Raw genomic sequence first — 14,320 nt, 5'->3', positions numbered from 1 at the left:
TATTTCATTTAGTTTTGCTCTTATCTTTGTTATTTCTTTCTTCTTCCTGTGGGGTTACTTTGTTGTTTTTTTACTAATTCCTCCAAATGTGCAGTTAGTTCTTCAATTTTTGCTCTTTCTTCTTTTGGATGTGGGAGAAAGTGGCCATAGTTGCTGCTGGCTGTGGGGAATGGAAGGAAGAGATGAGATGTGGAGGCGTTTTCGGGACTTGGAGTTGTTCTGGGTGGTGCTGCAGGGACAACTACGGACATTGTAGGTCCTCCCATGGCCCACTGGATGGAACGTGGGAGAGTGTGGGCTATGATGTGGACCGTTGACCATGAGGTGCAACGATGCTCAGAGATGTATTCACCAAATGCAATGAATGTCTCATGATGATGGAGGAGAATGTTCCTATGGGGGGAGTAGTGGGGTGAGGGGGGTGGGGAGTATATGGGGACCTCATATTTTTTTAATGTAATATTTTAAAAAATGAATAAAGACAAAATAAAATAAAATAAAAATAAACACTCCTGGATTTTTTTGTAAACCAGATATTTTAATCCTTAAAGATAATTTTTAAAGACTTTCAGTTCTTCTGTGCTATAAGCAATGTTATTTTCAGAAATACTGTTTGGCCTTTTGATAATAGATAAAGTTAGGGCTGTATTATCAAGGGTTAAAGGCGTAATGTACAAAAAATGCCCTAGACCCAACTAAAGAAAGTTCTGACTTTTGGTTCAAACCTAACAAGCCCATCTTTTAGTCCATGAGAATAATCCACACCCTTGATTGTACCATCTCAGTTGTGAATGAATGGCAGTAATTCCTGGATTCATTGTATTTCTAAATACACCTGAGTTTTTGGAGCCCATGAACTTTTTCAGAAGGAAGAAGAAAATAACAAGGAAATATGCCTTCATTTAGACTGCTTGTATACAAGTCAAATTCATATTTAACTATAGCTTTCCCTTTCCCTCCAATCTCCTAGAGCACCATTCTAGTTGGATGTATCTGGTTGCAAGAAATGGAAACTCATTCAAATTACCTCAAGTAATACTGGCAGCATTGAAAGGCTGCCTAAGCCCAGGAGTCCCAGGATAAACAAATTCAGACCTCAAGGAGGACAGATACTGAGGGTGCTTATGGGGCCAAGGCAACTCTAGAGAAAAGAATTCTGTGGCTCTTCATTGGGGCATGTAAAGTGGTCTTCCATCTGCATCACCTAGCAACTTGCCACGTGCTCATGCCTTTCCACCAACTGACTTCCTTACCCTCCGCTCTCCGGATCGTTTTTCTCAATGTTAAAGCCTCCATTAACTTGGAATTTGCTTACTCATTTGTCCCCCTCTCCTAAGGGAAGAAAGAAGGAATGAGTATGAGACTCAGCTCCCAAAGTTCAATTTCTCCCTGTTGCCTGGCCCAATCTCCCCAGACAGAGTCTGAGTCAGTTCCTTTTGTGCATTGTTGGCTTATTTTTTTCACTAGGTCATATTAGAATGTAGCTGTCTACCCTACAGGCTGGCTGTCTTGGGGCCTGTGACTTCCTCTGATCCAACCAATAGTCATGCCACACAAAGACAATCTTATTTCTCTGACTATTGATCCCAGGAGGAAAAGTTGGTTGTGACAGCCACAATGGATGCCTTATGTACCTCAAGCTCTTCTATTCTTTTAGAGAGGTAGCTTATCATTTAATCATGTATGATTTTATGTTGCCCACTAATTTTCCATGTATTCATGCTCTTATTCTGAGCTAGTATATAAACTACTTGAAAGCATGGATCGTTCTTTAGAGTTCTGTGTTCAAACTCGATAGTACCTTGTGCAGGGATGTGCTTGAACCAAAAGCACTCAATAAATTGATACCAATTAGTTATCAGAGATCAAGTTAAAACAAACAAGGAAGACAAACAAAAAGCAAAACAAAAACAAAAAAACCCATCAGTTGTTCTTGGGCAATATATACTTAACCAAATCTCCCTATGCCTTCTATATCCTCTTAATCTGTATCATAATTTTACTACTTACTGTACTTACTTTTACACTCTCTCAGACATTAGAATATGCTGACAAGAAGAGACAGTTTCTCCCAGGATAGTATGTTACTCTGTGAGGAAAAAAGATTCAATGTAGTTTGAAATAAGAGTCTTTGTTTAACTCCCTGTCAGTGAAAGTACTTTAATATCTTAAAGCATTCTGGTTCTCTGCAGTTCTGCTGACATTTAGCCTTCCCATTTGTCTCAATGGCCTAATGGTTCCTAAAGACCTAAAGGAGTCCCAGCAGTAGAATTCTTTTCCTTCTCTTTGTGTTCAGGAGGCCACTAAACACAGAGAGATGATGTTGACTTGCACTGTCTCTGAAATATTAGATTCATAAAATTCTAGAATTGGAAGAAACCCATGGATTACACTAGCACTTAAGACTGAAGCAGAATAGTAGCTCTACTACTTACTAGTTGGTGGTTGCAGGCAAGTAATTAAAATTCTTTAAACCAGAGAATTCTCTTTCAGACAATTATGATGGAATAAAATAGTAGAAAGAAATTACTTAAATGCTTGGGTCATAGTAAGTATTTGTCTAAGTTTGCCAGAGCAACTATAACAAACTACCACAGACTAGTTGTTTTAAACAACAGGAATTTATTGTCGCACAGTTTTGGAGACTAGAAGTCCAAATTCAAGGTGTTAGCAGAATCGTGCTTTCTCTGAAGTTTGCAGCATTCTCGTGGTGGCTTATCAATCCATAACTCAATCTCTACCTCTGCCACATGGCCATCTGTCTCCTACTGTGTCCAAATTTCCTCTGCTTATAAGAATTCCAGACATAATGGATTAAGACCCAGCGTGACTCAGGTTGGCCTTACCTGAGCTAATAACAACTCCAAAGGTCCTATTTATAAAAGTGAGGTCTGGAGTTTAAAACTGGAACATATCTTTGTGAGGCATGTGACTCAATCCATAACAGTGTTCATTAATGTTAGTTGATTTTTATTATATAACCTACTTTCCTTAATTCAAAAATAAGGAACTAAAGGCTAGAGGGGTAGTGTTGGATGTCTGCAATAATTAACAAGCTATAGCTCAGTTTCTCCTGATATGCACTTGGGAAAGGCTAACCCCATCCGCCATAAGCCAGCGTGTCCAAGGGCATGCCGCTTCCCAACAGGTTAAATAAAGAAACCACGTAGAGACATAGAGACGGGAGTAAAGGGAAATGGAAACCTTCCCTACCTACATATCAGAGGGAGATAAAATTCCTGCAAAACAAAGAAACATCTGCTCCTGCAGCATTCCAAGAAACCATAACTCCCTAACCCACTATCTTCTAGTCACTGTCAGGGAAAGTTCCACCTCTAAGGGCTTCCCATTGGCCCCTGCACTTCACTCGGACTCTCACCCCCCTCCCACCAACTACCATTCCCCACCAAGGGAAGTTCTGTATGAATTCAAGTTCCCCTCTTCCAAGGGGGGGCTGAAGTCTGTTCTCAGACCCCCTCCATTGGGAGAGCTTCTCGATAAATCTTTCTTTGTCTATAGTCAATCAGTCTTCATGTCCCAGTAAGCGCCGTTTTTCTCCAACAGGTAGTGAATCATCTCAGATTGTAGAAATGCAAACCAACATAGGTGGGTCTTGAACAGTGAACAACTGAACACAATAATTGATTAAAGTCTTTTCTTTACAAAAAAGAGCAAAACTGAGACAAACAAAAGAAGCTACTCATTGTGTGGACCCCTGTCAAAAGCAAATGAATGATTAGATGTTTCAATTTTTAAAAATAAGCTATGAAGATACAAAGTGGCAAATAAAAGGAGGAATGAACCACAGCCTGTCTTCAAATCATTTATTTGATTTGGAGAGACAAGCTATAATCCTAATTAAGTATATAATGCATTTTCTAACAACCAAATGCTGGATGCTTGGAGGAGGTCAAAGAGTTTTCTAGAAGTGAAAAAAATGGACTGTCAGAGAAAGCTACTTGACAAGACTGGGCCTTAAGATGAGGTTTCTGCTTGGGCAGCCTGGGGAAGAAGAAAAAGAATAAGCATGAGCAAAGTCCCAGAAACAGGAATGCGTTGAAATACTAAAGAGGGAGCTCATCCAAATGTCCATGAACAAATTAATGGAAAAATGACTTATGGTACGTACATGCAATGGAATATCACTCAGCTGTAAAAAAGGAGTGAAGTTCTGATACATGAGACAACATGGATGAAAGTTGGAGACATCATGTTGAGTGAAATAAGCCAGACATAAAAGGACAAATATTGTATGAGCTCACTGATATGAAATCATTAGAATAAGCAAATCCAAAGAATCAGAAACAAGAACATAGGTTCCCAGGGGTCAGATTTGGGGTAGGGAATGGGGAATTAAGGTTTAATTGGTAAAGAATTTCTGTTTGTGGTGATGGAAAATTTTTGGTAATGGAAGGTGGTGATGGTAGCACAAGATTGTGAATGTAATTAACACCAATGAATTACACATTTGAATGTGGCTAAAGGGGAAATTTTAGGTTATATAGATGTCACTAGAATAAACATTTTTCAAAAACCCATAGAACTATACAATTCAAACAGTGAGTTCTAATGTAAACTATGGACTATAGCTAGCAGTTATATTTTTCATCAATTTTAACAAAGATTCTACAATAATGCGAAGTGTTAAAAACAGGGAAAACTGTGTGTGGGTGAGGGGGGTCAATGTGAACTCTGAAATTTCTCCATGATTTTTCTGTTAACCTACAACTTCTCTAATAAAAATATAAGAAATTAAAAAGCTGAAGGGGCCTACAAGCACTGAGCTTCCTTCTTGTTGTTAAGGAATGCAAGATGAAGTAATATGCTTTTATTTGGAGGTGATGTCCTGATGTCTCTTTCAAAGGAATTCAAAAATTTTAATGAACTGGCTCTTTACTCCCTGGCTCTTGTTATGGTTTATCTATCATCCTCTGAAGCACATGTGTCTTATCAAGACTTCCAGTACACAAAGCACCTTTTGGTTATTCTGTCTGATAATCATGACATCAATGTAATGGATCAAAGTGACAGTCTGCAGGATGTACAATTACTCAAAATCTCTTCCATTTATACTATGAAAAAAAGAGTGGGAGGATTAATATAGCCTTTGGGGACAATTATAAATATATTTTATAGGGGTTCAATGTGAATGCAAGCTGTGTTGAGCTTGCAATAGTCCACAATCATTCTCCAGGATCTATCCAACTTCTGCAGTGGCTAGTCTGGTTAATTAAGCAAGGATACATTAGGAACTACCTGGCCAGCACTCTTTATATATTTAAGGACAGCACTGATATGCACCATCCCACCAACCTGGAATGAAATCCTGTTTTTCATTTACTACCAAAGAGGGGTTTTGGACTTTCCCATTATGATAGTTCTTACTCCACAGGCCAAGAACACCACCATGTGGAGGTGATTCCAACTGCCAAATATTTCAATACAAATTATACATTCAGGGACCAGGAAAATGACCCCCAGGTGAGTCTGTGCCCAGTGGACACACTGTAAGCCAGACTTGGTCCAGAGTTCCATTTCCAATCTGGTACCTGTAGGTCACTACTCTTAAAATGGGGCCATGGTGATGCTTCATCTGTGATTACCAGTCTCCATTCAGATTTTGTGTCCAGTATTCCTTGGTTTGTCTGGGTATTTCCTTTACATCAGTTTCCAGTCCTCAGAAAGGAGTGGGAGAACCATTAGTGTATATATTTGTTTTGATCTTGTAAGATCCCTCCTCCTGTGGGCTTGGCCACCTCTTTAATCAATGGGTCTGAGTCTGAAAAGGTCGTGACATTTTATTGAGCCTTAGCCTTCTGCTCTTCCATTTTTGCTTTTAAAAAAATTTATAGGGGAGCAGATATAGCTCAAACTGTTGAGCACCTGGGAGGTCTCCCACATGGAAGGTCTCTGTTTCAGTTCCTGGTGCCTCCTAAAAATAAATAAATAAATAAACAACAAGCAAACAAATGAAAAAGTCAACTCAGGGGAGCCAATGTGGCTCAGTGGTTAAGCGCTGGCTCCCCACTTACGAGGTCCTGGGTTTAAGCTCCAACCCCAGTACCTAAAAAACAAAATTATGTATGTGTATATGTGTGTGTATACCAAAAGCAATAACTCCATTGCTGTCCATCTATTTTACCCCTAGGGAAGCCATATTCAATTAGCAAATTCCACAGCTCTTTTCAAAATAAGTCTTCTTGGTTGTCACTCCACCCTTGGTGTCCTTACGATAATTGTAACCCTTGTCAGTCAATTGAAGTCACCTGGACTCTTTGGCTTCAGGACCCCTTCATCCCCAAGGCTATCAATGAGTAAAATTCTGTGACAGTCTCTCCTACCATCAGACCTGGTCTTCAAAGATGCCACCACTGAAATTCTTGGTGATGACACACCTCCTATGAGTGCCTTCCTGGAGGCTTTCATTAATAGTGTGTGTCCTCTGGTCCTTCCCGTGGAACATAATGCTCTGGTCAATCTTCCGGCCTCACGTAACATCTCCACCCCAACATGCCCCCCTCCCTGAGACTTTTACTCCCTTCCTCTGGCATCTTCCATGGCAATTCTGGCATTTCCACTTCACTCAGCATGGGCCATCATTTTCTCCTACTTCTAGAAGCCACTCTAGCTGTGAGTTTGTACTATGCCCTGGTGTCCACACCAAAGTACTAAATTCCTTGTCCTAAGAGAATGTCTCTAAACCAATAAACTCTCCCTTATCCAATCTTATGTTCTAGTCCTCAAAGGGCCCTCAAAATCCAGTCCCATGGGTACTCCCCTGGCTCCTCAGTACATGTTGATTAGGTCTTGCAACTCATTTGGGGCATAACACCTTTCCTTTTTTGTCAGACCCAAAGGGCATCCCCAACTGGGTCTTGCTATGACTTAACCCTAGCTATAGGCTTGGCTGTGAAGAGAAAAGATCTTGATGCATGGAATTGGGTTTGAGGGAACATCTGAAAGCCCTGAGAGTAGTTAGGAGTCTGGGGAGTCAATATCTTGGAGGAACCCAAAACAAAGTCCCTATCCTCTGTGTCAGGATCTCAGCATTTTCAACTTTAGGACCTGACCTTGACATAATAAACCTATCTCAGATGAGTAATCTATTATCTTTGAAGTTTATGATGCTATTTAATCCTGAGCTTGGTTTTTTCTTTCCCAATGCTGTAGATAATGGCCTTTTGGTAAGTAAGCAAAAGGACTTCTGACCTTCATACTTAGGTTTCAATTTCTCAACTGCCTTTAGTTTTTTAATTATCCCTTCAAAGGGCATCAATGCAACTTAATTACAATCTGCCAATTCCATTTTCCTTGTATGAATTGTTTTCCCTGTATTTCAAATGTCTAAATCATTGCATTGGGACAGTCTCTCAATTCACCACCAGTGGAAGTTTTTGCAATCAGGCCAACATGTTATGCCAGAGACTATCTGTGTACCCCACATACCACCTGTTATGGGGTTTTCATTGCCAATTACATACTGAGTGATGAAGTACCAAAACTTCATTTTACCACCTGTTTCCTTCATGCACTTCTGGAACCACTGTGTGAGATGGGTGCTCTGGGAAGCAAATGCGGAGACAGAATTAAGGGGGGATATTTATATTGAAAAGTAACAGTTGTGAAAAGAAAAGGGAAAAGGTAGAACTGAGTAGGGGGAGATAGTAAACCACAATAGATATTGAAAAAAAACTCTTCAGGGATCTTTGAAGCAAAGATCACCTATTAGTGGAGTCCTGCTCAAAGTCCTGAGATGGACCTGAAGAAGGGAACAGCAGGATGCTGCCAGCTAACCACACTCCTTGAAACTGAGAAATCAGTTCTTTCTTTAGAAAGGATCTGTGTGCAATGCATCTGTATGTCTGCCACAGATGATATCTACAATAATAAGATTTTACCCTATATGTGGGCCTGAATATATATTGAATTATTTAATACTATACTACCCTTAGTAGGCATTTGGACAAATTATGCATGATTCAATGAGACTCTTCAACCCTTGCTCATCTCCAAATGTTTCTATGTTCCCCTGAGCAGTTTCTTAGCATATCCCCAGGTATCTTCTTGATAGCTCCATTCCAAAGGAGATTGGTCATAACCTTAGAAAGCAAGAAAAGTAAAGACAGTGCCCTCACCTTTGAAACTGTGTCCTATTTGCTAACTAGCTTGGTCTGATAAGGAAGTCAAATGGCCTAGAGTTGGGTCAACAAAGAAATCAAGCATGATCAAGTCATGTGTCATGGCTACAGGTTCTCCAACCAGGCCCTGAGTATAGAACACCCCCAACTTGGCATCTTGCAGGTTAAAGTGCAATAGTAACAGTATAAAATGCTGAAATTATGATGCTGAAAGCTCTGAATTTATGATGTTTGCAGGGTTTCTAAACGTATATAGAAAATTCTACAAAAGTGAGACCAGAGTGGAAAAGGCATTCATTGCAATTCCCTGCTTGAGAGCTAATGCTCAGTGGAGTAGCTTCTGAGGAACTAAAAACAATATCATTTTCAAGAGCCACTCCATTAATTGATATCTTAGGGAAGCGTTGGACAACCATTCTCAAAACTAATAAGTCTCTGGCCCAAACTTCAAGCCTTTCTTCTCCCAGGGTAAATTGTTACAGATTTAAGAATATGCCCAGCCTAGATAGAATCAAAGCACGTAACTGTAATTAAGTTAAATGCTAATGTTATCAAATAATGATCTGGTTCAGGAGCTTGAAGAGGTGATCCCCTAAAGGTGAAGAAAGGTGTGGTGATCCACAGAAAAGAGGGAGGTGATAAAACTGGGAACAGGTTTTGTTTTGTTTTGTTTTGTTTTAATGTTCCGTGGACCCACAAAGACTAAGGGAGAGATGAGAAAATCAGAAATTGGCTAAATGAAGTGCCACCTAAGCTCAGGAAGTAGAACCACATGAGACCTGATGACGGCCATTCCCTGAATGTCTTAACCTCAGAATACTGGGGTCACCAGCTGAACTGATGGTTCAAGGGACCAGGAAGAAATCAGTTTTGTCCTAAGGTGAAGGAAAGTGAACGGCCACATCCCATGTTCCCAAAGACCACAAAAACCAGGCTCACTAGGGTTCTGGGGACAAAAATAAAGTCAACTATCAAGAAAGTCCAGTGATCCAAAGGGTTAGGGTTAAAGAAGAATCTCAGGACCAGTGACATCATTTGTAGGACCCAGAGAAAAATGAAAATGTATGACCTCTTTTACAAAAATTATTAAGAATTTCAAGGTGCAAAAACTAAGTATTAAACCAAGCTCAGAGCTCTTCTCAGCACATGTCCTCCTGTGCCTGCATGAGTGTCTTAAAATAATAAATATTAATCATCTCACAGTGTCTGTGGTAAGGAATTCAGAAGCAGCTTAGCTGGGTGGCTCTGGCTCAGGAACGCTAGTGAGGTTGCAATCAAAATGTCAGCAAGGACATGTTAGCCCCCACACTTACATATTAAAAGCATGGGAATGGAAGAACAAGTGTCTACAGATGAAGAAGGCTATATACCTGAGAAGAAGGAAGGAATTCTGGGAAAATAAACAATAGCTGTGCTTTTTCAGAAAAACAAAAATGTAAGAGCAGGTGAAGTAAAAAGCCAGGAGCATTGAAGAGAACTGAAAATATAAGGGCATTCCACCCCATGCCCCAGTTTCAAAAGCTAAGAAAGGTACAGGGAGAGCATGTCTTGTGCTCTTGGATCTAAGGCAAAGCTACTGCTATCCCTATATGGGTAAATGTCAAGAGAATCTTTTGGGTTAGGGAAGAATGTCCTTGAGCCATGTAAAGGGAGCAGAGGTGGCAGGAAGGCCTTAAGCGAGCCAGATGACACAGGCATGTAGAGGCTCTCAGGTGACTCTCTGAATGGGAGTGGAGGCATTTGAGAAAAGAGACAGTAGACATTTTGCTAGTAACTGCCATGAGCCAAACGATTTGTTAACATTGATTTATGCCTCTAAGCTTAGGTTGCTTGGGAAACCATTGATTACTGAAATAATAATGTCAAAGTACCAAGCAAATTAAAAGTATCGATTTTATAAGTGATAGGAAACATCTACTAAAAGGAGCAGGAGATACATATTTATAGAACAACTATCATGCTCCAACACTGAACTAGGAATTTTACATTGTCTCATTTAAGCATCATAATTCTTCTATGTCAGTGTAAAATGTAAACTCTTTTAGGGCTGAGTTTTTTGTCTGTTTGGTCACGGCTATATTTCCTGTACCTAGAACAATGCCTAGCAATTAGAAACCACTAAATAAATATTTGTTAAAAAATGAATAGATGTAATTATCTCCTTTTCTCAGATTTCTTTCTAAAACTGAGATTCAGAGTAATAAAATTGATAAAAGTCACACAGCTAGCCAAAATATTATTCCAGATATGTCTGACATCAAAGCCAACCACCTTGAATTCATTTTCCATTAAAAGCAGAACTTCTAAAAAAGAATTCTTGCCTCCATTTATTATTTAAACCCTGCACACTTCCAAATAGATGTGGAGGAGCTAATCCATGACTTGTCTCACTATTTATTTCATCTTCCAGGAAGCTAAGGCAAAAGCAACTCTATATTATGACCAATAAAAAAAAATAGTAGTCTATGAAACAATTTTGATAGAAATCTTTAGAAACTATTTTAGATTTCATAACAAATGATAAGACTCTGGATATAATTGGACATGTACCAGGCCTTTCCTGAATATATATGAACTCGCAAGGCCAGAATATCTTAAAGGGAAGACACTTTTCTTGAACTATAGAGCTAGAAGTTCTCAAGAGGAAAATTCTACCAATACAAATTGCCCTGGTAAAATTTTAAAAGGATAAGATAAATAATAATAATAATTTTAAAAAACTTTGTCCCCATCACAAGCCTATTAATGAGTAACAAGTAACAGCAGTTTTGCCTCTGAGAAGGAATTCAAGTATGGAAAACGGCCCCATCAGTGGCACGAACATCAAAATCCAATGCAAGGTGAGAATGGATAGGAATTCTGAGAAAAAATAGTGCCACAGCCATAGGGGCCTTACTGAGCACAGGGTAACAACACCCTATTTTGGGGAGGAATTGACTGTAGGTAACTATAGCAACAAAAACAAACAAATAAATACATCTCAGCTATTGACAAAATTGACTCAATCCACAACACACACTACAAGCAAGACAGAAGAAGAGTGCCCATTTTCAGGTATAAATCCTGTTTTCCTCCATCTCACTATTCTACACATGATGTTTGGGATCGATTTTTAAAGTTATAAGATACACAAAAAAGAAATGCACATATACTCACACATTGTCAAAAGATAAAACAACAAACAGAACCAAACCCAGAAAGGAGCCAGCTGTGGGAACTACCAAATGTGAATTTTTAAATAATAATTAATAATTTGTTAAAGAATCTAGTGGAAAATGTGGACATATACATGAATAGATGAGGAATTTCAAGAGATAGGTGGAAACAAAAAGAATCAGATGGAAATGCTAGAAATGAAAAATACAATATCAGAGTCAAAGAACTGAGCAGACTGAATATAGTTGAATATGTGAACTTGAATATAAATAGACAAAAGTTGTTAAAACATAAAAACAAAGAGGAAGAAAAGCAGAAAAAATGAAACAAAGAAACCAAGTATCCTAGAGCTGTTGATATAAAAAAATCTAACATATGTAAAATGGGAGTCCCAAAAGCACAAACAAGAGAAAGGGGTAGAAGAAATATTTGAAGAGATTGTAGTTAAGAATTTCCAGAATTAATGAAATACTACAAACCACAGATACAAAAATCAAAGCAGGATAAATACAAAGCAAACAAATAACAACAACAATGAAAAGCCTCCATACAAAATAGTCAACTAGATGATACTAAAGAAAAGGAAAATCTTAGACAGTGAGAAAAAAAGAAATATTATACATATAAGAAGATAAGAATTTTAATAGATTTTTCATCAGAAATTATGTAAACCATAAGAAAAAGAGCATGCTTAAACAAGAAAAAAATGAAAACAAAAATAGGTCATTCCAGAATTTTATAACCATGGAGAAAAGCCAAGAGAATTCGGTGCCAGCAAACCTTCACTATAAGAAATGCTAAAAGAGATTCTTCAAGCATAAAGATTATATTCCAAGAAGGGAATTTAGATTTACACAAATGAAGGAACAGCACTGGATATAGTAAAAAAATTAAATTAGTGATATATATAATTTTTCTTAGTTTTGGTTACTTAATAGTTCATTTCTAAAGCCAAAAAGCCAAAAGGTGAAATTTATCACATATATAGAGTTAAAATGTATAACAACAATAGTACAAAGGATAGGAGGGAAGAAACAAAAATATACTGTTGTAAGGTCCTTAAGCTATAATATTATTTGAAGGTACACTGTGATAAGGTAAAAAATATATTTTTAAATCCTCAAGCAATAACTAAAAAATAAACACAGTAAAACTATATCTATAGGTGTTGCAGCAAAGCCAGGAGTTCTGAGCGACAGAAAAACCCAAAACGTCACTTGGAGAGGTGGAGGAACAGATTTATTACATGCAGGCCCAGAAGAGAGTCAGTCTCAAATTCTGAACCCTGTTTTTCAGTTTTCATCGGTTTATATAGGATTTTACATGGGATCAGCATGACTTTTGCTCACTGGCTAACACATTGCTAGGTGAAATTTTGCAAGTGGGGTTACAGAAGCAGAAGGCAGGTGCAAGGTCACAGGCTGATTTACAGAAGCGGGAGGGCAGGAGTGGTTTGTTAGATAACAGAAGCAGGAGACAGGAATTGTTCATTTGATATTCTCCTGCAAGGCCATGTTCTCACAGGTTGATTTACAGAAGCAGGGTCAGGAGTGGTTCATTAGATATTTTGCAAGGCTATGCTTTTTATTTTTCAACAATTCCCCCCTTTAATGCCCTTATAATTTTTGTAGGGTTTACTCAACCTAAGTGGAAAAACAACTTAAGATAGTAAAGCATTTTACAAAACACAAGTATGTTATTAAGATTAGTATTTTTTTAAATACATTCCAGTCTCTGGGAACTGTAGTTGTTAGTTCGGTCCCAAACAGTAAACTGAGTAGTTTGAAGAGGAGCAGGAACTATAGGGAACAGGAGTACATCTAGTCAGGTGATGGCAGTTTTCAGTTGCTCTGTGCAATTTAAATTTTCAAGGAACAGTCAGGTACAGGGTGAGTTGTCCAGGTGCCTTGTTTTATGTTGGAGTGTGCCCTTTTAACTCTAGTATGATGAATTCAAGGGGCAATTCCTGAAACTTTGAGAGCAGTGGGGGTTACAAGGATAATAGTATGTGGGCCCATCCAGGTGGGCTGGAGGGGCTCTTTCTTTCAGTCTTTTACCCAAATTAGGTCCCCAGGTAAGTGTGGTTGTACTGGGTGACCTAATGGAATGGGATCCTGAGACAGGACAGTTTTGTGTATTTGGGCTAGGGATTTTTTAACTGCTGGAGAGTAGAATCCTGGCCAGTTTTTCCTAGGAGAGTGAGATTTCCCTTGAAGGTTTGAATAATTGGGGGTGATTGTTTAAACAGAATTTCAAAAGATGAATAGCCTGGGGTCTGGGGGGTGCATCCTCTCACTTTAAAGAGGGCTAATGGGAGCAGATTTACTCACAGGAGGCCAAATTTTTTTAACAAAACTTGCCTAGGGTGGTTTTCAGGGTTTGATTCATGCATTTTACTTTCCGTGAGCTCTGGGGCTTATATGCTGTGTGGAGTTTTCACTTAATTCCTAACATTTTGCTAGTTCTTGGATGATGGCTGCCACAAAAGCTGGGCCATTGTTGCTGCTTATGGATAAAGGTATCCCATGCCAGGAACTATTTCTCAGAGCAAATTTAGTTACTTTTCTTGCTTTTTCAGTGCAGGTGCGAAAGGCTTTGACCCAGCCCAAGAAGGTACATATTATTACTAATAAGTACCTATACCTTCAACTTGGTTTCATTTCTGTAAAGTCCATGGTTAGGTTTCCAAAAGGGGCAGTTCCTATGTGCTGGATGCTGGCCAGGGCCTGGTGACCTTGGGAGGGGTTATTTTTAGTGCAGGTTTGGCATCAGCTGCTAACGGTGGTGCAGAGCGAGGCCATCCAGGCAATGTAGTAATATTTTTTGAGCAGGGCTTTTAAAGCAGTCTTTTCCAAGTGGGTGAGCTGGTGGTATTGCTGAACAAGTGTGTAGGTGGCCCCCTTTGGGATGAAGACCCAGCTATCCAGGAGTAGCCAGTTTTCCTCTGGGGTTTGGTGCTTTTTTTTTTTCTTTGCCCACTTCTGTTTCTCCCAGAAGTAGTTTAGTATTTTTAATGCATTTCCCTA

The sequence above is a fragment of the Dasypus novemcinctus genome, chromosome 3 (genome assembly GCF_030445035.2).
Source record: "Dasypus novemcinctus isolate mDasNov1 chromosome 3, mDasNov1.1.hap2, whole genome shotgun sequence".
In the NCBI taxonomy this organism is placed as follows: domain Eukaryota; kingdom Metazoa; phylum Chordata; class Mammalia; order Cingulata; family Dasypodidae; genus Dasypus; species Dasypus novemcinctus.
This window is presented reverse-complemented; position numbering follows the sequence as displayed.